Genomic DNA, 21,052 nt, shown 5'->3' with positions numbered 1-21,052 from the left:
AAATGGTTTTCTGGTGTCTCAGTAAATGGACAAAAGTGATTCTGTTTTCCTAAGTGCAGTACCAGGGAGAGCACCTTTCATGTAAAGAGTTTTTCAGAACAAAATCTAGAGCTGAGTTTGAAGTGTTTGGTTTGTTCCTGCAGCAGTGCTAATCATTAACGAATAAGAGAATAATTTGCAGTTCAGAGAAATGCTGTAATCTATTTGTGCCTGTGGGAAAATATTGCTTTCACTGTGTTCTTTGGGGGAACTGCAGTAATTTGAAGGAAAAGAGGTTAGGAAAGTGTGCTCTGCTGCATGTCAGCTAAAGCAGCTCTTTGTTTTCTTGGCTCCTCCACTGATGCACATGACAAACCCCTCCATTCAGGAAGATGATAAAACCAAGTGTGCAAACAGAAGCAGCTTGCCAGTCATCCTGCCCAGTTGTGTGCTAGGAGCTGATGGATGAACTCAAACTGCCCAAGTGCAGAAGGGCCAGAGAGCAAAGAGAAACAGGAGCTGCCCAGACCCAGCTCCCTGCTGCTGGGAGGACACACTCCAGGAGCCCCAGAGTCAAACTCTTCTGTGCAGGTGTAAAGATGGGTGGGCCTTGCAGCCTGTTTGCTCAGGCAAGAAGGTTCATTTTCTGCTGAGCCATGCATGGAGAGCCTTCTGAGCTGGAGGAGACCTGTGGGTTTCATGGACAATATGCCATTTTAGACCCTGCAGGCTACCTGGACATGCAGTGTGGTTGGTAATTTCTTTTGAAGTAGTGCCAAAGTCTGATATTTTTTAGCTAGAAGTTGGGAGCAGAATGTAAGTTTCCTTTATGCTGACTTCACCCACCCTTCTTCTGTGAGTCCTCATGGCTGAGGAAAGGTCTGACTGGCACAAAGGGGGCTGCTCTTGTATGGACCCATTTCCTGTATTTCTTATTGAGAAGATGAGTTTTAAAGATGCAAGCACTCCTCTTGGGGAGCAGTATTCATGGATGCTGGCCACTGATGCAGTTGATGCAGTCTTTTTGAAATTGCAATCTCTTTAGGCAGCTAAGGAATGAAGCTGAGGATGCAGGTTACCCAGGTCTCCTCAAGGTTACAGAGCATATTTGCAGGAGAAGCAATCTGCACCTCATCTTTAGAATTAGTGTCAATGCAGAAGAGACTAGGCAAGCCTCAAACAAGTTTATTGTGGTTATGAATCATGTGTCTGGGCACAGAAACTGTGATTTGTGGTTTCAGGGCATTTTTAAAGTGCATGACTCTGTGGATAAAACTTGCTCTTGTAAGGGGAGGAAAAAAAACCAGAAGGACATTTAGATTAAGTGGAATGACTGAGACTTGGACCAGAAGTTTTATAAAAAGCAGTGGGGTATTCTTCTGTATTAAACATCAGTTTAGAGTCTTTGAGCAGGAAAGTCCAGGTCTGCAAATATTGCTGGCCTGTCCCCAAATCCTGTGGTTTCTCTCTTGCACAGAGCCCTTTGCAGCCATAGCAGAGGATGGCATTTTGCAGACCCTTCTGTCAGTGGGCAGCATGACCCAGCCCTGCAGCCAGGTCAGTGCAGGCTGAAGCTTTGCTGTGAGGGTAGGGGGTGGTCAGGGCAGAGGGGACACTGCCCTGCCTCCGCTAGGCTGTGTCTGCCTTCATCAGAAGCAGTAATTGCTCCCTAATTAGCTATGTACAGCAGTTGCAAGTTGGAATTTATGTATGAGTTCAGTCATGGCATGTGTGGAATTAGGAAGACATCAAGAAATGGGGTGAAAGTCTGAGTTTTGCTTTTGCAAGTGCAGACATAATGAAGGGGGACGTAAGCCCACAGAGGGTTTTCCATACCAACTTTCACAAGGGCAGCACATCTCAGAAGGCTGTTATCTACCCTATGAGTCTGAAATTAGACTCTTTGGAGCAGGGGATAAGCAAAAATGATGCTGTGTTAATGAAAGAGTTTGTGACCTGGTCTGGTCACATTGCTCTGGGTCTGTTTTCCAGGGAGATTGAAGAAAATATTTTAGCTGTGAAATCCTAAGAAACAGCCTGTAAAGTGTCAGTGCTTGCATTTCTAGAAAAGCTATTTTCTTCAGCTCTGGTTGAGTTCCTCTGCAAGAATGCTAAGTTTGAAGGTTTATGTGAACTTGGTGTGTCTCAATCAAGATAGAGTAGGCTCTTTGCATGGGAGCTGTCACATTCATCACTTTGACTTAAAGGTTCTTTAATTCTCCTGTTCAAATCTTGCCCTCCTCTGAAGATGTTTTCTGATTTCCCCTTGATGAACAAGTATTGCTGTAGACCCTCTTCTCCACCAGTGAGGAGTGGACCAGGGGTATTGGTGAGTTGTTGGGAAATGGGCGCTGCTCTTGCCCCCATACACATCTTGTGTTTCAGAGACACACAGCCTGTGTATTTATTGTATTTCTCCACACAACCCCTCTGGTTGTGTGTCTCCTCTTGGTCTTGTGTAATGTGGTTGTGCTAGGTCATGCTTTTAAACCACAGAATTTCTGAGTGCTGATTGCAAATTGGAAAGGAAAGATTGCTTGGATTATCAGCAGGAAAACAGTGGAAGACATGACCTTTCTTCTGCTCCTCAGGGTAAAGCAGAGATCCTTGTAGAGCTCTGCTTTGAGACAAATTGGTAAATAGCAGGGATGTTTTGATCTCTTAACAGGTTGGCTGCTGAGGTTTTTGTATGCTTCCTAGGTGCTGAAGGAGATGGAGTGGAAAAGACATTTCATAGGTATTAGAACTTGGAAAGCAAAGTCATGTAGACATGTAGAAATAGCTTATTCAGGCAGGAGTAACAAAATCTAGGGAAGTTAGGCCAAATGAAGCGGTGCAGATGAAAATGTTGCCTGAGCTCAGAGAACAGGCTGTGACTATTTGCCATGATGAGGTTAGGTGGGGATGGTGTGAGCTGCAGGTAGTGCAGCAGCTGGGAAATAAAAAGGGCCAAAAGGTCAGTGCTCAGAGCCAGGTAAATGAGCCATGCCATAGGACAGGGCAGTGCCAGAGCTGCCTGGAGATGTGATTCCAGAGGTGATGTGCTCTGGTGGTGTCCTTGACAAGGACAGCAGGGCTGACAGTAACTGGCTGCACCTTGTGTGCTGGTTTGAATTCAGAGGAATTGGGGGTGATGGAGTTAGCACACTTTGCTCTGCCCAGAAATGGTGCCTTGAGAGGCTGCCTAGAACAGGGGCTAGACAGTGTTAAAGGAATAAAGCAGGGAATTATTAACAGGCCTTCAAAGGATACACCTTGGGCTGTACAAGAGCCTGGCCAAGACTACACCCAATATGGGTGACAGGTCACAGGTTTTCACACTTCTATAAAAGTTTTGGTCCATTTACATGTTGGAGTTAACTGTCCAATTACAGCTTCAGGTTATGCAGTCCCATCCTCCCAGATTACTCTCCCCAATTTGCTGTTATTTACACTTCTTGGCCCTGAAGCTGCAATGGTGTCCTTGGTTCTTGGGCTGCAAAAGGAATGGTTTGTCTGATAAACTGTGAGGAGAACTTGCTAACACTTTGTATGAAGTTCAGAGTTATATATTAATGCAGTACAGAAATATGGAAAATATGAAAGATGAAACTTAAGGCATCATAAAGAGTTGGTGAAAATCTTCTGCCATGACCATCTTGTTTTCACAGTTTTCATACTTTGCAGTATTCTGTAGCTGTGTATGATACAGGAGACAACTTTTCTCCCCAGATGAGGGGGAGTCTAGCAGACACGAGCCTTGTGGGAGTCTGGAGGAGCCCCTGACCTGCCTTTTGATGAGCAGGGTGTGAAATTGTTTTAAAGACTCTTCAGTGGAGAGAGACACTATGTTCAGCCCCACATTTTGTAAGAGCATGTCTTCATGTAGGATAAGTAGTGTTGGTTTCAGGTGTTAAATGCTACAAGTGAATAAAAGGAGAGACAGTGTCTTAAGCATCTTGAACTTTGTCTTCTAGTGAACATAACTTCCAGATCTCATTTTCTTTTTGCTGGCTGTTGGAAGATGCATTTCTGTTATCAAACGTGAGAATGACCTGAGTATTCTTCCTGAGCTTTCAGTATTGATTCCATGACAAGTAATTGGGAAATACACAGTTCTAGGATACTTCTTTGTTGTTTTTGTAGGATACTTCTTTGAGATGTTTTTCTTTTAAAATAGCAAGTGGAACAAGACACTTGTTAGAGTGCAAAAGGAGCGGTTGTTGCATGATTGTATTATGAAGGGTCTAAACAAGGCATAAGAATTACTTTAAAGCCTAACTTCTGAATTAGTGTAATTTTTGACTATTACATAATTCTGAGAGTTAGCACCAGGAAGTGACAACACCTCCACATTCAGGTAGAGAGTTCTACCAACTCACCTACACTTCCTAGACCAGGTGTTTTATGTGTTACATGTTTAAATCTGCAGTTTCATATAATTTCTTCTCCAGACCAGTTCTTGCTTATGGTCTGGATTTTGGCCTTCACACCCACTGTTGTGCTGGCTGTAGGAGAGCCAAGCTCTGCTGCAGTATGGGATTTGCAGGACAGCAGTGGGAGTGCTGGGGAAGAAGGTGCTAGTTAGTGTGTGTGTGTATGTGGGGAGCAGAATATGGTCCTCAACAAGTACAGAAAAAAGGTGCTGGGGATGGGGGAGTTACTGGGTTCCTAGAAAAGCTGGTGGATGGCTTTTCTAGGAATGATAGTTTAGAGCCATGTAATGGAAACAGTAGAACCAGCCTGAAAAATCGGCTCAGTGAGTTCAGGGAAGCTCAGCAAGTGAAAATAAAAACGTCCTAGGTTTTTTTGTTCTTTGTTACTGTGGTGCCAGGATTGATTCTAAGTTTGCTGTGTATGTGTGTCTGTGACCATGGCTGGCTTTGAACACTGTGGTGCAGAGCACAATGTGCTATCTCTGGATCTTGGTCCCCTGGCCAGCAGAAAGGGTGAGTGGGTTTCAGGCAGGCTGTGCTCCAAGCCCAGCTCTGCTGCTGATTTCCTGGGTGACCTCAAGCAGTGTAACAATGCATTTAGCATGCTGCAGAGCCATGCAGCGAGTCTGCTGTCCTTAGGTGTGCATTAGCAGTGTTGCTGTTGGGAGAACTGGTTTCATTAAATAAAGCTTCCAGAGAACAGTTGGCATGATTTGAGAGAAGCCTACAGTTCAGTGCCTGCAGAACACTGAGGAGTAAGTAGTAAAAGCTGCTTGAAGTTCTAGCCAGATGATACAGCCAAATTGTCATTATCATTGCACATCACAAAAGCTATTTGGGAGGAGATTTATCTGTTTTCATTCATGGCTTAGACCAACAGCAACACCCTGCAATAGCAGCCACATTTGTGCAAACATTTCCTCATTGTGAGACGAAAGCACTCATTGGCAAGTGAGGAAATTTTTGTATTAAAAGGCTTTGCCTGTAGCTGTGGACCTGGTTAAGTAATATGCTATTAAGCTCAATTAGAGTGGCACAATGAAAATAGATGCAATATTTCTGCAAGGAAAGAGCATGTAAAGACCTGAGTGAATGAGGTGTTGTGAATAATGCCCCCTTATATGAGTAGAGCCATTGAAGTCAGGAGCTCTGCGCCTCCATTTCATGGCGTTTCTGTTACTGTTTTGTTGACTGTAATGTTTTTATTTTAAAACTCAGTAACTGAAACTTGCTAATGCAAATAAACAAAATGGACAAAGCATCTTCTGGAATCCTTCATGCTTTGCTGGTATGAACTGGAAAGAGGCAGCCTCTCTGTTCCCTTTCTTCCCAACTATATAAGATTGCAAGTTAGCTTATCCTGTGGTAATGTGCCTTTTGGAGTGAGTGTAAAACCATCCTGTCCCTGCATGATGCGTGTAATACGTGGGAAAAAAATTTCTGTCTAGTAACTGAAGAGGACAATTTCCTGTGAGCCAGTTCTCGTGGTCTCTGGTCTCCAGCCAGATCTATTTTTTACTGCCTTTTTATTTATTTTTCCCCTCCCCACTAATTTATTTTTTCTTAAGAAGAAAAAAAGTGTTACTATCACGATTCTTACATGCAGACAGGCTGCAGTTGCAAAAGGCACCAACAAAGGCCTTGAAGGTAACAGGTCTTTTGGTCACCTTGAAGTAAAGCTTTTGAGCCATGAGAGCATAAAAGAGAGAGAGAGAGTCTGTGCTGGTTATCACTGTTGAGCTAAAGCCAGGTTCAAGTAATTTGATATTACTGCAGCCAAAAGTGTTGTGTTCCTGACCCTGCTAACACTTAGGCTGATGTCACATAAGGATCAAGGAACACAGAAGTAGTTGCTTGATAATTCACCTGACTAGTAAATAAAACTGAGGAGACTTTTACTGAGCGTGCAAGAGGAGTCCAGCACTGTCCAGCCTGGTGTTAGTGGTGGTCTGAATGTATGGAGAGAGGAAAAAAATTAAATGGGATCCAAGGAAATGTTTGGAGGGTAGAGATGTGAGAGGGGAGTCATTTAGAACAGTAGTTTTCCACTAATGTGACTGGAAATCCTGGCTGCAGCAATAGAAATGTTGTGCTGCAAGTCATGTGTGTATTTAAAACCAATCTCAGTCTGTTTGAACTTTTTCCCCATGTCTTAGGAATCTGTGAATTTTTTAAAAAGCAGTTAACATCAAGCAGGAGAGATACGAGTCTATGATGATAGAAATTGGGCTTGAAAGGCATTCTGAGATCCAGGTTCTTAGGAGTGCCAAAGGAGAAAGGCAGGGCAATGCTGTGACAGTTTCACAGGTGATAGTGTCAGCTTTGGAGTGCTTTTTCCCTCCTCAGCTTTGTAAATCTCATTTCTGGACTGGATCAAGAAAGCTGCAGCAAGCAAAAAGGCAGAAAAATGCAATGTACACACAGGACAAAGGGTGGGTTTCCTAATAAAGAGGTGAGAATGTGTCAGTTGGTGCTTGCAAACAGGTGCCCTGGTTAGTACCCACAGTGAGGTGATTAAATATTTAATTAGGAAGATGAGTACACCTACCTTCCCATAGGTAGTAACAGTTGACAAAAGGCATGGAGAACTAAGCCTCGTTTGGAGTCATTTGGAATCTGAAACACAGCTTGTACAAGTCAGATCTAGAAATAGATGGGTTTTCCTCCCATTACATTTGTGTGTTGAATGGTTTTGGTTATGTTTTAAATGTTAACCTGGTTACTCTAGGATGAGCACATCTGGTTCTCTGATCTTGGAAATGGCAAGTATTTGAAAAATTACCTTTAGGTTTTTTTCCTGTGGTTTCTGGGTACTGATTCTCAGAGCCACTGTGGCACTTGTTAGTTTTCAATGGACAAATGGTTTCATGTATTTTTAAGAAATGGATTATATTTAGAAAAGCATGAGTTCAAACAATAGAATTTTTGTAAAATAAGATTTTGGCAAACTTGTTGTGCTCCAATGACAACAAATCATCATTGGCAGATTCAAGAGGAGGTGTGACTCTGGCCCTCTTGACAAGGTGCCACTATTGCTTTGAAACATTGCTGGGGGGTGGGAAGAGTGTTTGTGGTCTTCATTGGACACAGCTTCAACCTTCACAGCTATAGCTTGCGCTGACATTTTGTTGCAGGAAATCATCTGGTTATTACATGTTATTCCTGACTTCACTAAATACTGTTGGGCAAACTGGCAGTGATGTTTGCTGTGATTCATCCTCACTAATGAACCTATTTGATAGACAAACAATAGTTATTAGCAAGGTGACATTTCTCTTCTGAATCACTATGCCTTTTTAGCTTTATTATCTTCCATGCTCTATTTTGCAAATTACCATTGGGCTGAAGGGCCTCATTCTCTTCCTTCTGGAAGCAAATATGTTGGTGTGATTTGAAAATACGTTTAATAACAGGAGGGGCTCTTTGTTAATTTTGTGCTCCAAAGGTGTTTGCTTCTGTTGTTGTTTTTGTTCTGTTTTAATTTCACCTTTAAATAATCATGAATGACTGGCAAACCTTGAATCAGTGGTATTGGAAGTCCTGCAGGTAGAGCGTGTAATGGTATTTTTGAAGTGCCAAACTGAGGAACATGGACATTAAATGATAATCTTGATACAGTTGTCTTGGAATGCTTCTGTTTCCCATCACTTTAGAAATTATAGGCTTCTTCCCTACAGAAAAATAATGAAATATAGTCCTAATTTTCAAGTATAGATTCTTGAGAATAAAGTCATTCTCTTACATAAGAGCTTTTCCCTAGGCTGTGGCCTGAAGCCTAGGAAATAGGAATGTTGCTATTTGTCTGTCTGCTTAAACATCCTTCTCCTGGTTCCTGGTTGTGCAGAAGAGATGTTAGTGAGCTCAGTTCCTGCCCTAAGAAGAGAAGCTTCATGGTCAGTGAAACTGCTGAGTGAAAGGAACAAAATGTGCAAAAAAAAAAAAAAGAATCTAAAATGGAGATGATCTATTACATTCTGTCGAGTTCACTATATCTGAGGATGGGGTACAAGACTGGAGGGAGCACTGGTAATTCCAACATGGTAATGCTTCCATCACAAATATCATCCCCGTGGTGCATTGAGAGCATGAGGAAATATGGTATTTTTAGAAAGACATCTCTCTGTGTAACCCAGATTGCATCTCTCTAGAGAAAAAATGTGCTTATACCACAAGAAAAGGGAGTTTACAGCTATTTAGCAACATGTCAGATAACGGACAGTTCCTTTCCAGTAGCAGCTGGAACTCTTGAAGCTTTGTGTGGAACATGCTTGGGCTGTGTACACATTTATCTGTGCAACTTTGTTTTTCCTTGCAAAATTGCAGTGGACACTATTGTCCCCGTCTTTGGAAACACACTGATTCCTTGTTTGGCTTTGGAATGATTTAGCTGTAGAATTCTGCCCTGCTCCCCAGTCTGATTTTAAATGTTCTTGATGAAGCAGAGGAACGAGCACTCTAGGTAAGGCATCCAGGGTCAGTCCAGGAGATGCCTTTGGATGCAGGTGTGGACCAGGCAGTGAAAGCAGATTCTTTAGAAACTCGGGATTTAGCAGAGGAATTAAAGAGGTTTTGTGCTTCTGTAAGTGAAAACAAATTTGTGCTAGTACTTTTAGGCCTGTCCTAGTGGTGGTTTAACTCATGAGGAAACATCAAAGGCCTTGAGTAATTGCATTCTCCAAAGCTCCTTTCAAAAGCAGAAAACCATAATGGAAGTGATGCCACAAAGGCTCACCCAAATGGGTGGTTTTATCTACACAGTTTCTGGCCTTTAGGCAGCTGTCCTTCCAGTTTAATAGTACTGAGTCATACCTTCTGTTTCCACCCTTCAAGTCACCAAGGTGTCTCTCTTGTCCTCTTCTCATGCCAAGCAAGAAAAGACACTTTGCAGACAGGAGAGCAGGCAAGGTTTCAGCAGCAAGGGGACCACTCCAGCTGGTGCTCAGTCTCAGAGCAAGGAGCGCAGTGATGAGAGCTCGGTGAGGAGCTGAGTTTCTCAGCAGCAATGTGAGTCACATCCCTGCTTTCCCAGTGTGTGTGGGGCACTTGGCAAAGGGGTGGCTTTGCTGACCATTTATTTCCTGGAGACTTGTCTGCTAAAGCAGAAGAGCTTAATCCTGGATTTCTAAAAATCACAATCCTGTGTCCTTTTTATTTCATTATCTGCTATGCATATTAGACTTTGTCTTATATACTTTTCCATTTTTTTTTTCTATTTTCTTTCAGTTTCTTTTTCTCCTAATCCCTTTAGTGGAAGGGATATGTGTAGTAGTGTAAGTTTTAGCAGTACTTCAGGAAACAGGTAGGTTCGCATTTGTACATCCCTTTTTTGTGGTGTTCTTGCAGTAGGACAGCAATTGTGGTTTAATAAATAGGACATGAAACACCCATGTTTTGCTCAGCCTTTAATGACATGCAGTGTTTTATACAAGCTATGAAACTTGATACTGCCTCTTTCATTTAGAGGGCTGTGTGTGCTTTCTTTGATGTAATTCAGTTGACAGCAGTGGGGTTGTTTCTGATTTACACTTAGAGAAATGAATAGGCAGACAAGAGCAGCACAAGTTCACACCCAGTTGTGTGTTGACTCATTTGCTCATTGTCTTCTGTGTAGCAGAAAATGCTTTTAGGGTACCCCTGAGGAATGTATCCAAATAAAGCCAAGTTTGAGATGAGGTATGACTTTAGCTGAGGGCTGTGCAAAGCCAGGGATTATCACATGATTTATAATGAAGGTGAAAATTGATGTTTTCATGTGGGAAAGGACTGACCATTCACTGACCTGACCAATTAACATGCAAGACTGTGGGTTTTTAAATTGCATTTCTAATTAAACTGAACCAAAGGGTTGTTTTAGCTGTCTTCTGGACAAAGAGTTGCTGCTGTGAACACATGCAACCCTGCTTGTGCACAGCAGTTGAACAAGGGGGATCTCCAGAGGCCTCTGCCAACCTCAACTAGTTGGTGGCTCTGTTCTGGAAATGCACAAGGACTTACGCTTTTATTGCAGTACCTTGCTTTTTGCTCTCCTGAGTTTTCTGACAGTGTGTTTCATTTGGGACATTTCCAGTCTGTGAAGTTACCTCATCTCAAATTCCTCCTTGCCTTCTCCTTGCCTCTGCTGGGCCCTGATCTCAGATGTTGATGTTTGATCACTCTGGTCTGGGAAACTATTGCCTTTTTATGGTAGTTCTTGCACCTATTTTAGCTCTGATTGATTTTGCACTGTGAAATAAGATGCAGGGTCTGGCACATCAGGCTCACTGTGGCAAGCCAGAGCTTGGCTTTACACCTGGATCAAAGCATCTGAAGTATTGCTCAGCTGGAGCCATCTCCTCCAGTGTGCTGGTGGGCTGTCAGTAGCTTGCTTTACTTCTCCCATGTCAAAGCTGTCTAGAATTCCATTAATGGTCTGGGCCTGTGGCTGAGATGCTGAACATGACTAATCCCTTTGTGCAGAGAGCTTGGGCTGAAGCATCCCCTCATCCTCAGCCAGGGACTTACAGTATGGATGATGGGCAAATCCAATCTTGGCAGCAGGCTCCTCAATGATGGTGTAGCTGTGTGCTCAGTGTCTTCTGTTCTCTGGGGCTCCCTGAAGACAGCTTGATCCTGCCTCCATGCCTTTCTGGCTCAGTTTTCTCTTCAGCCAATGCTCTCTTGTGTCCTAGTTAGCTTGTTCTTCTGTGTACACAGAAACTGTGTGGCTCTAAAAGAGAAACAGCTTGCTCTCCTGTGTACAGCATTTCTGAGTTAATAAACAGAGATGTTGCCATTGCTCATCTAGGGGAAGAAGTAGCACTAAAACTGGTGAAATGAGTTATTGTTTAGGGCTGTAATTAAACTTCCAGACTTAGGCAATTAAAGGTCAATATACCAAAGGTTTGTGCCTGGGAATTCAGAGCCTTTTTTTTTCCTTCCTTTTAATTAAGGAGTATTTTGTTTGATGATTAGATGAATGGGACCAGAAGTAACTAAATCAGCCAGCAAACCTGCCAGTGACTGGTGGGTTTGTTGTGAAAACTGTCAAATAGTTGACACACAGATTGCATGCAGTGCTCAGTGCCAAAGTAAATCATATAGTCTGTTACCCCTGGGACCTGTAGAGGGTAAAATACAGAGCCTTGCTGGTTGGAGCACCTGTAGTAGCTCAGCATATGTGTGGAGGAGGCTTCTAAATAAATGCCAAATGTCAGGTTGGCTGGAAGGGAATGTAAGGGAGAGGGGTAAGTATCTTATACCTTTAGAGGTGTTGCCATGGTGACATGAGCCGATAAACTAGAGCAAGCCTGGGAGTAATCTATAATTGAGAAGTATAGGAGAGGCAAAGAGGCATTGCTCTTTGCAGAGATTCAGGTGCATGGTGCTGAACCTAATGGTACATTTGTTGTGCTCAGTCCTGCCCTCATTCTGAACAGTGCTCACAATTTACCTGCTGATGGTTTTCAAAGGCTCCCTGTCCCTTGGAACACATACATTTGTTTCATTTAACAGCAAGTTGCTGACCCCTGCCAACAGCTGATCCCAATCAGGGGTTTTTATGTACTGCACAGAGAGGAGATAGATACTGCATCTGGTAACCACACTGCAAAAGCAAAGGAAATTTTGGTCTGAAACGTCTGGAGCTGCTGGTTCTGTGTTTCAGTTGCACTTTGGAAGTGCTGTAAAGACACAACAGTAAAGCCTGGAGTCAGCGATGCCACCAAGCGCATGATTTAGTCTAAGTGCTTAAGTGCTCTAAGTGAGGGTGGATAGCCCAAGTGCTCAGAGTTCTACAGATGCTTAAATGCTTTGTAAACTCAGTGTTTAAGGGCTTTATCCCAAAGGATGCTGCAGAAACTTCCACTGAGCTAAGTGAGGGTGAAGGAGTCCTCATGCAGTGCCAGCAGCTGTAAGAATTGTGTGAAAGCAAGCAAGCATGTTATTGCTGTTGTGGTTTTGCATGCTTTACCATGGAAAAAACAATCACCAAAATTACTTCTGGGTTTGGTTTTAGTTTTTGGGGGGGCTGAGGGGGTGCATGGCAGAATGGAGATGTATAGTATGATAAGTATTCGGAAAACTTAATCAGCATTAAAACTTATTTTCATTATAAAACCAGTATAGGTGGGAAACAGAATTCCACAGCCAATCCATCCTTTTGTGGTCATGAACAGCCCTTTTCATTTACACAGGGTGTTATAAAAAATGTTCAAATAGGAAGCAAGTATTTTCATTCAAAATCATATCTATGATCCATCCTTTACAACAATTTCCAAACTGATGTTAAACAGACTGAGGTACTTGCCTTTATCATTACTTACAAATGTTACTGGAATTGTGCACTTTGTTATACTTGTATTTTAAACATGAGGAATACTTTACAACAAACAAAACATTCCTGGTGTAAAATGTTGACTGTCCACCACATCTAGGGTTTTGCTGTCTTGCCCAAGTTGTTTAAAATAATAAAATAATCTGCTGCTTTCATCAGAAGTTGCAGTATTTAAAGTAGTAGTCTCTGTCTAGAGAAACATTTACACCATGTAAAGTAAGAACTTTTATTGTTTTCCTCCCTCTTTGATATTTAATGATGACTGAGATAGCAGACTCGTTGGGACAGAGATCTCCTACTGTCTTTCAGTAATACTTGCATTTTCAGATATTTTTTGCCACACAAGTTCCCACCACATGAAAATGAGTATGTATAGCTTCAGGCAAAGCAGTGTTTTACCCCACTACAAAAGAGTCCTGGAGTTGCTAGAAAATCTGTTTGTGTTATGTTTTTACTACTCATTTTCCACAAAAACATCAATCCTGTATATCACCTATGTATCTACATAAATATTCTTGCTGTGTGTTTGTACAGTGCCTGGTGCAAGGCAGACCCATTCTCAGCAGTTTGCTAAACACTGTTGTGTTCAAAATAAGCAGTAATGAGGTTTTTTTGAGGTTTTTTTTAATAGGTGTAACCTTTCACAAAGCAGTGTTGGGGAGAAGCCTGGTCCCGGCAAGAATGGGAGAAGCTGTAATTGTACAGGGATTATAAAGAACATAAAATTCCAAGATGCAAACACTTCTGCAGAACAACTGAGCAGCAATATGAGCTTATTTGTGGTTTTATAGCTGGGTTTTTAGTACTGCTGGTGAGACATGTAAGCTGTGCCAAGCCTTGATGTGTAGAAGGCAAATCAAGACATTCCTCATTGGGCAAATCATAACTCCACACTCCCTACAGGAATGTTTCTCACATTGGTCTGACTGGTTCAATGTGAGACATTTCAGGAAAGAAAAATTCTGTGAATGATCAAAATGTTTCAGCTTCATTGCAGTTTCTCTTTGATTTGGGGGCAGGAGTAGCAAAACCCAAATAAATAAACAAGGAAAAGAGCTGAAAGTTTATGGATGTTTTTCTTCTTGCACTTCCTTTTCATGTTTTTCCCATTCAGATACTGTGTATCCCTTGAACTCAAGTATTTACCCCCAGTATTTCCAAGGCTCAAAGTTAAATGCAAGTGGAAGAAAATGGCCCTGCATTTCCTTTCCCTCCTGCCCACCCCTCTGTACTCTGCTCAATTATTTTCTGTGTTCGTACAGATAAAAAAGAGAATTGTTTTCCTCCTAACCTTACTGGAAACAGCCCTCATTAAATTCCTTACTGGGAAAGGGTTGGATAGGATGCCAGTGTGTTAAAGGGCTCTCTGTGTGTCTGGGCAGTGCCTTATGTAAGGAGCTATCACACGGGGACAGACGGCGCCTTGGAACGTGACCCCAGCTGGGATCCCTCATGGAGATGCTGCAGCCACTCTGGTGGCCCTGGGAAGACAAAGTGCTGCTTCTTCCCCACCATCCAAAGTGCATCTGTGCCCTCCCAGCTCGGAGTCACGTGTTGGTGTGGCCTTCCTGCTGCCTGCTGGGGTGACACTGGCACAGAGCTGCCTCCAGCCCTTCTACTGCAGACAGGCACTGCAAGGCAGACAGGACTTTAGCTAACGCCATCCCACTCCTTGAAGAAATGAAAAAACTCATGTATAGACTTTTTTGATGTTCTCCTAGCTGCTTTTTCCCACCAAACAACCCAGCTTGTGCCTAGAAGATGTTAAAGGGATTACTCCTGAATTAAAACTTTCTCCACTGTGCATAAAGTGGTGCATTGCACATCTTGCAAAGTGGAAGGTTGCCATCCAGCAGACAATGCTCTGTGCTGCCCCTGGAAGCAGGATATTGGCTCAGATGGAATGTAGCAGGACAAAATGATGGTGTATTAAATTGAAAATCACAGCAATGGAAGGGAGAAGCAGCTGTTGGGAGCTGCCAAAGTTGCAAATAAAATGATTTGGCTGGGTTAAGGAAGGTGGTTAGCCAGGAGTTAGAGCTTGTTCCCCAGTCCCTTGGCTGTAGTTCAGAGATGCAGTGCATAGAGTGTGCCCCTGCTGCTGAACTTCTGATTCATTGTCCTCACTGATAGAAAGTTCCTCCAATACTGTTTAGATTTTTAATGCATTAATGACCTGTTTTTCATGTCCACTGCATGTGTTCTGTTGTGCACACTAATCTTGTGAATATTTGAATATGATACTTTAATCTCTGCTATTATCTGAACTTATGTTAATTTGGTCTTTCTGCATAGCTCTTGCTCTGTTGAAGTAGAGCTATTTTTATTGCTGCAGCAAACTGGATTGCCAAAGGGAATGAACTCTACATAATCCTCCCACAGAAATGGCTCTTGTTCTGTGGTGGTCATGGGAGGGCTACCCTGGCCTTGGCAGCTGTGCTGAGCAGAGCTCCAGCTGTGGGACACAGGTGGGGAGGAGATGCTGCTGAAGCACCAGTGAAATGAAAATGTGTCTGGTAATGTTCTGGAGTCCCATCCTCAGCTGTGCTCGGTTCAGTGGTTCAGCAATTGATTGAAAATCCGAGGGGTTTTTCTGCCCTGTCAGCTTTATTCTTGGCCACATCAAGTGCTCTGAGCAAGCTGCCTTGGAGAATTCAGCCTTTGAGTGCTTCTAATTCAGAAAACAGATTTTCTGGATTGTGAATAACATGCTTGTGTCCTTGTATTTCCCCATGGTTCTGTCGAACTGAAGTTTTTCTCTTCTGGTTTAGAGAGGCAGTGAGAGGTGGAAGAGTTGAAAAAAGGGAAGAGCTGCATTCAGTTCAGGAAGAAATGTGGTGCTTTGCACCATCCCAGAGTGCTGTGAGCAGTGATGATCCTGCTGCTTGTCCTGCAGCCTGACACAGCCTTTGCTGGCCATGGAAGTGAAGGTAAAGGAGCACTTGCTCACCATTGAGAGGCTTGTCTTTCTCTAAGAGGAGTACAGCCCTTCTGCAGTATAACAAACCAGCCTGGACTTGGGCATTAGGAGTTTTGCTGCAATCCTTTTAATATTTATAGGGTTTTTTTATATAGACATGCCTCACTCTGCTAGAGAGGTACAGGATAGTGATTTTACAGGAAGTATCCTGTGTGACAATGTAGCACTTCTCAAGCAAACAAGCTACTTTGTACTCCGTAGTAGTTTACTTTTTCTGTGTGAATTTCACACAGAGTTCCCATGGTCCTCTGCTGGGATCTGGGGACACAGCAGAGGGAATCACAGGGCCGCCACACTATGATTTTTATGGTGCTGACTTTTATGGGATGAAGGCTGCTGGTGCATGTGTGTATGGCTGTGGCTGCATCACTGTGAGCTTGTGGCAGTCTGGGCTTTGAGAGCAAACCTCAAAACCTTCTGTAAGTGAAAGAAGTGTGTGTGTCCTGGGTGAGCAAGCATGCTGGTGCAGCTGTCACACCTGAGTGTCAAGTGAAAAAGACTGCTGGAACAAAGTGAATTCACATTTATTTAGCAGGTGCTCCTGAGTAATTTGGTGGGCTGACACCAGATTGTGGCAGTACGTGTTGAAGGGTTACTGGTATCATCAATCAACTTGTGCTCAGCTGCTGCTCTGTTGTGGCTTCTCTTGCCCTATTTCTTCTTGAAGAACTGCATAGCTGAAGTAATTTTATCTTTATCCTAACCACAGGAGATAAATGAGATATGGTTGATAGTATGTCACGTCAGATTCCCTTGGTGCCTTCACTGGCTTCTCATTTAGTTTCATAATGGCTATAAATCTATCAGTTCCTGCTTCCACACACAGCATACACCTGTGTTTTCTGTCATCCATGGCTATAAGAAAACAGGTAGGTGAGGCCAGGATATGAAAGAGCAATTTATAAATGGCTGGTTATCAGAACTGTGTTTCTGTCATGAATTTATGGTGGTGTAAAAGTGAATGACTAATTTTTTTTTGGTCCATAAAACCAATTTGGACATGTAGCCTTGTAAAGCACATAATGCCATCTCTGAAAAAAACACTGGTTTCTTAAACACATGTGCTTCTGAAGCAGCTCTTTGTACAGGGTGTTTAAGAAACTCTTTCAGGTATCTTCCTCAACAAGTTTAGTTCCTGTTCCTTACCCCTATGTTATAGTGCTCTCATCTGCTACAGTCTTAGTGAAAATTGCCCTTACTTAACTAAGATTAGTTTTGCATTTAAAGTTATGGGTATGTTGAGGCTCTTCTTGAATGAGGTTGTTTTTTAGTAGTCCAGTGTGTTATGAAATACTCTTTTAGGCAGTGATGTAAACAGCCACTAGCTTTCAGTAGTTGCTAGAAATAGAGGTAAAAGGCAGGGCAGGCAGAGATGAGTGAGTTAAATTGAATGTTGGCTTACATGAAATGATGAGTGGGGATGCTGGTGTCCCATGCAGACTGGGTCAAAGACACACCAATACAAGCAGCTGTAGGGACTCTCCATCATTTGAGATGACAGAAGTCCTGTGCTTTGAAGCCAAGGACTTGGAGCCCTGATTTTCCACCAGCATGAGAATGAAACATCCACAGTAATTTTATTTACCTGAATGTTTGTTTTGTTGACTCACAACATTGGCATCAGGCTGTTGGATTAAAAGTTGTTTGACTCTAGACACACTTTGTACTCCCGAGAGCACAGAGGTGCTGCTTTGTGTGTGATTGTGCAAATGGGACCCTGATGTGTCTGGGTGAAGTGTAGAGCTTATTTCTATCAGTAGTCAGGCTTCTGGGAAAAAAACTTACCCTGCAGAAATGAAAGGATCTGGTCCTGGGGTCCACCCATGAGAAGCATCCAAGTGCTTTTCAGTAACATGATGGAGACACAGTATTTGGCATGACAGCCTGGTGTGAGGAGGCGCTGCCTCAGGGAGTGTAGAAAGTCTCTCAGCAGTGGCACAGGGCTCTTCTGTGGCTACAAACTCTGGAGAGAAGGAATAAAGGCAGTCAGAGTCACATGTCAGTGTTCTGAGGGTCCCTTTAGGTAAAGTTTATTTAGCTTTCTAGGAAGCTGCAGTATTTAATCTGACCTGAAGCAGCAAACAGATGGAGGGATGTATTCTGTCAGAGAAGAGAGCTGTATTTTTGTCTTTCACTTCAAGCAAGAGATTTGTAGGTGGCTTGCTTAGTGTTCTATGAATTTGATGCTCTATATATTTCTAAACTGATCCTATCTTTTGTAAGCAACATAATTTTACAACCTCCTTATGCTTAAGCTACTTCTTTGCCCAGGAGTTAAAAACAGGTTCCTTCCAGATTTGATTTCCTGTTAGACCGTACGATCTGCTGCTGCAGGGAGCAAGTCTTTCATGTCAGTCAGTCAGCCCTTGGCTTGACTGGGAGTTACTTGTATCCTCCAGTGGAACCATGCATTTCACTTTACAGATGAGCCAGTGTATTCTGGTTTTGTGTTTACATCTCTGAAAGGCAGGATTCTTTCAGGGTTCACTTCTTTATAAGGCTTTTAACTGAACTGAGGCTCTTTCCTGTTAAATTGAACTCAACTTTTACAAGTGCATATGTGTGCAAATTTCCCCTTCCCCAAGACCATGCCCAGTTTAGAGGAGGAGAAAAGTGAACATTCTTGGGAATGTTTGTTCTCCTCATGTAATAGCCTCTTATAAAATAGAAACAAAACTAAAATTGTTGCAATGCTGCTTACGTGAGTAACAGTCTAGGCTGGGACTGAAAATAGTTGGTTCTCCCTTTTTTTCAGGGTAAGCTGTTCAGCATTCCAAACTGACTTGTGCTGGGAGCAGACATCACCAGCAAGGTATTTCCTGTCTCCTTTTGCCAAATGCTAATAATAACAACAACAACAACAATAAAGATTTAAAAAAATATACTCAGATCAAAACTATGCCACACGTGACTTTATTTGGCAGCACAGGGCTTGCTCCACATAACTTCTGGCTTTATTTTTTTTACTTATATGCCTGCCAAGAGCTTCTGAATTAATTTGCCCTCTTCCCACTCCCTGTCTTTCCCCCCGCTGAAGGGAAGGCAGCGTGGATCACACTCTGCGCCAGAGGAACATATGGGATGGGGGAGCTCCACCTGACCAGTTCAAGGGCTCTGCTGTCGTGTGAGGGCAGTGCCTTGGTCACTGAAGCTGAGCTGCCTCTCCCCAGCACTACTGCTTCTTGAAGCTTTAATTTCTTACTGGCTTCTTCTGGTGCTTGTGTCTCAACTTGGGCTTCTTTCCCAGTTGAGTTTGGCCACACTGGCCATAAGAACAGGTCACCACTTCTTCTTCCTGATCTCTTCTGAGGAAGGAATAGTAGAAACCTGGCTTTATTTGTGGAGCACAGGGTCTCTATTCCTTTACATGGGTGCCTAATCCGTGACAGATTCTAGTCATGCTCTGAAATGTTTCAGATCCTTTGATCTCTGGTTACATCAGGAAAAATGAAATAAAATCTCTGGTACTGAGTGATGAAGAGAAAAGGGAGCTTGCCTGTAAAGAGTAGAAACCTGATACACAAGAAAGCGCAGCCTTGCCAGCAAATTTCACTGTCACAGGGAAAAGCATGAGAACATTTCTGAAGTTTCAGTCCTGCAGAGAGTAGCCAGGAAGAAATGAGTGGGAATTTCTTTTTCATTGAGGGCAAAAGAAGTATGTGAAAGTGTTTTAAGTGTGAGACTCTGAGCTGCCTCTGCATGTGAAATGCTGGTACCCTGAAGAGGCTGGCTTGGATTTGTTGCACATTAAAATGAAGTAACAGTTTCATGGTAGTTGATAGTAGTTTATGACACATCAGTTCCAGTTTCTGCTTTGTTAAACGTTTTTAAAGCTGCTTCAGTGCACCCAGCTTCCCTTCCTTAACTACTGGGAACTCTGTGAATCCCTGGCTTGTTTGTCTCCAGCCACAGCTGGAAATGCTGGATAGGTCCCAGCATCCCATTTTGCCTAGGCAGCACCTGTGTTTTCTGAAGTAAAATCTAATATACAAATATGAATGTAACTTCTGGAATCAGTTAGAAACTGTGCATCCATCTGTGTATGTGTGATTTTTTTTTTTTTACTTGTTAAATTCATTATAGAAGAAAAACTTTCCAGTGGAGCCCAGTGCTGATGAGCCTGTACAGGTTAAAAGGAAAGAAGTAGTTACTGTCCAAAATCACTTTATTTTGGCATGTGTTCCCTCAAGTCCTTGGTGATGTCACCTGAAGGTTTTTATCTGATACTGGTTTTGGATTGAGTCTGCATTGCTGATGGTGCATTTAGCTATGAAGATGAGGTTTGATTGATTTTCAAGGGTTAGGAGAAAATGATGTTCTTGATAATCATTGCAATTTCAGGTAATGTATGCTGACACTGATGTGTGAGCTGCTCAGAGCAATAATAACTGGCTGACCTGACCTGCCTTGGCTTTAAAGTGCTTAGTAAAACTTGCTGTGGCCCTGTAAAGAGATTCTTCATTTTTGTGTCCGTCTGCTGATGGATCCCTAATGTACATCTCCCTACCTGTGCATCAGGATTAATAATCAACATACAAACAAATCAGGTTGCTCCAATTATTTCTCCTGCTAAGACTTTGACCTTGGTTTTTCAGCCCCTTAGAGTGGAGGGGCTTTCAAGAGTGGGTGAAAAAGCTGTATACCTTCCCAGTTGTACCAGAGGGCAATACAAACCCATATAGACTCTTTTCTGCCCATTTCCTGGGGCAACACATGGTTTGTGTGTCTCCATGACATTTCATGAAAGCTCAGGGCAACAGCCCTAAATGATGGATTAATAAATACCTTGGTAGCTTTGACAGGGAAAACTGGGCATCTCATGGCTACTGCAGAAGGGCAGCAGCAGGCTGGAAAAACTGCACTGGGATAACTCTCCCCTGACCTGCTATTCCTGCAAAGTTCCCACCAAAGAACTCTCGCAGAAACTGAGTTTTATTTCAGAACACCAAGGAAAAATATGGAAGACTTTGGAGATGTCAGTGCTGGAAGTGGGGCTTGCCAGAAGTAGTAGAACAGACCAAACTCGTAAGGCAAACAATGCTGCACCACGGACTGCCAATATCCCCCCATAATCTGTGTTAAAAATAGATTTTGCAGGCTCCAGTTTTAGCATGATCCATTCAGTAATTCATATGGCATTCCCATATGTTAGGGTGAGAGGAAGGTGGAAACTGTGGGAGTTGGGGAAAAAGACACGGAGTGATCCTTATGCCATTTCAGTTCAGTTAATTGCATGTGTTTAAAATGTAACGTGAGCAGATGGGGTGTTTCACAGTTATGTGCTCTGTGTCTGGATATATACACACACACACACATATATATGTAGTTCTCTAGCACTTTATTCCTGTGCTGAGGCTTTACCAACAA

General features: G+C 42.8%; 1 protein-coding gene across 27 annotated transcripts in view; it reads left to right on the top strand.

The window, feature by feature from the left end:
* The window catches only part of MAP2 (microtubule associated protein 2), a 217,984-nt gene that overhangs the window by 55,826 nt on the left and 141,106 nt on the right, over positions 1-21,052 (top strand). Inside the window, exon 1 of one of the 27 annotated variants that reach the window (XM_059476075.1) lies at positions 18,483-18,497. The exons of the other annotated variants lie outside the window; for them this stretch is intronic. The gene's annotated coding sequence lies outside the window, so the exon portion shown is untranslated. Of the gene's footprint in view, positions 1-18,482; positions 18,498-21,052 lie in introns of those variants that run through there. 27 annotated transcript variants of the gene reach the window in all.

Source organism: Ammospiza nelsoni, chromosome 7 (assembly GCF_027579445.1).
Source record: "Ammospiza nelsoni isolate bAmmNel1 chromosome 7, bAmmNel1.pri, whole genome shotgun sequence".
NCBI lineage: Eukaryota > Metazoa > Chordata > Aves > Passeriformes > Passerellidae > Ammospiza > Ammospiza nelsoni.
This window is presented reverse-complemented; position numbering and strand designations above follow the sequence as displayed.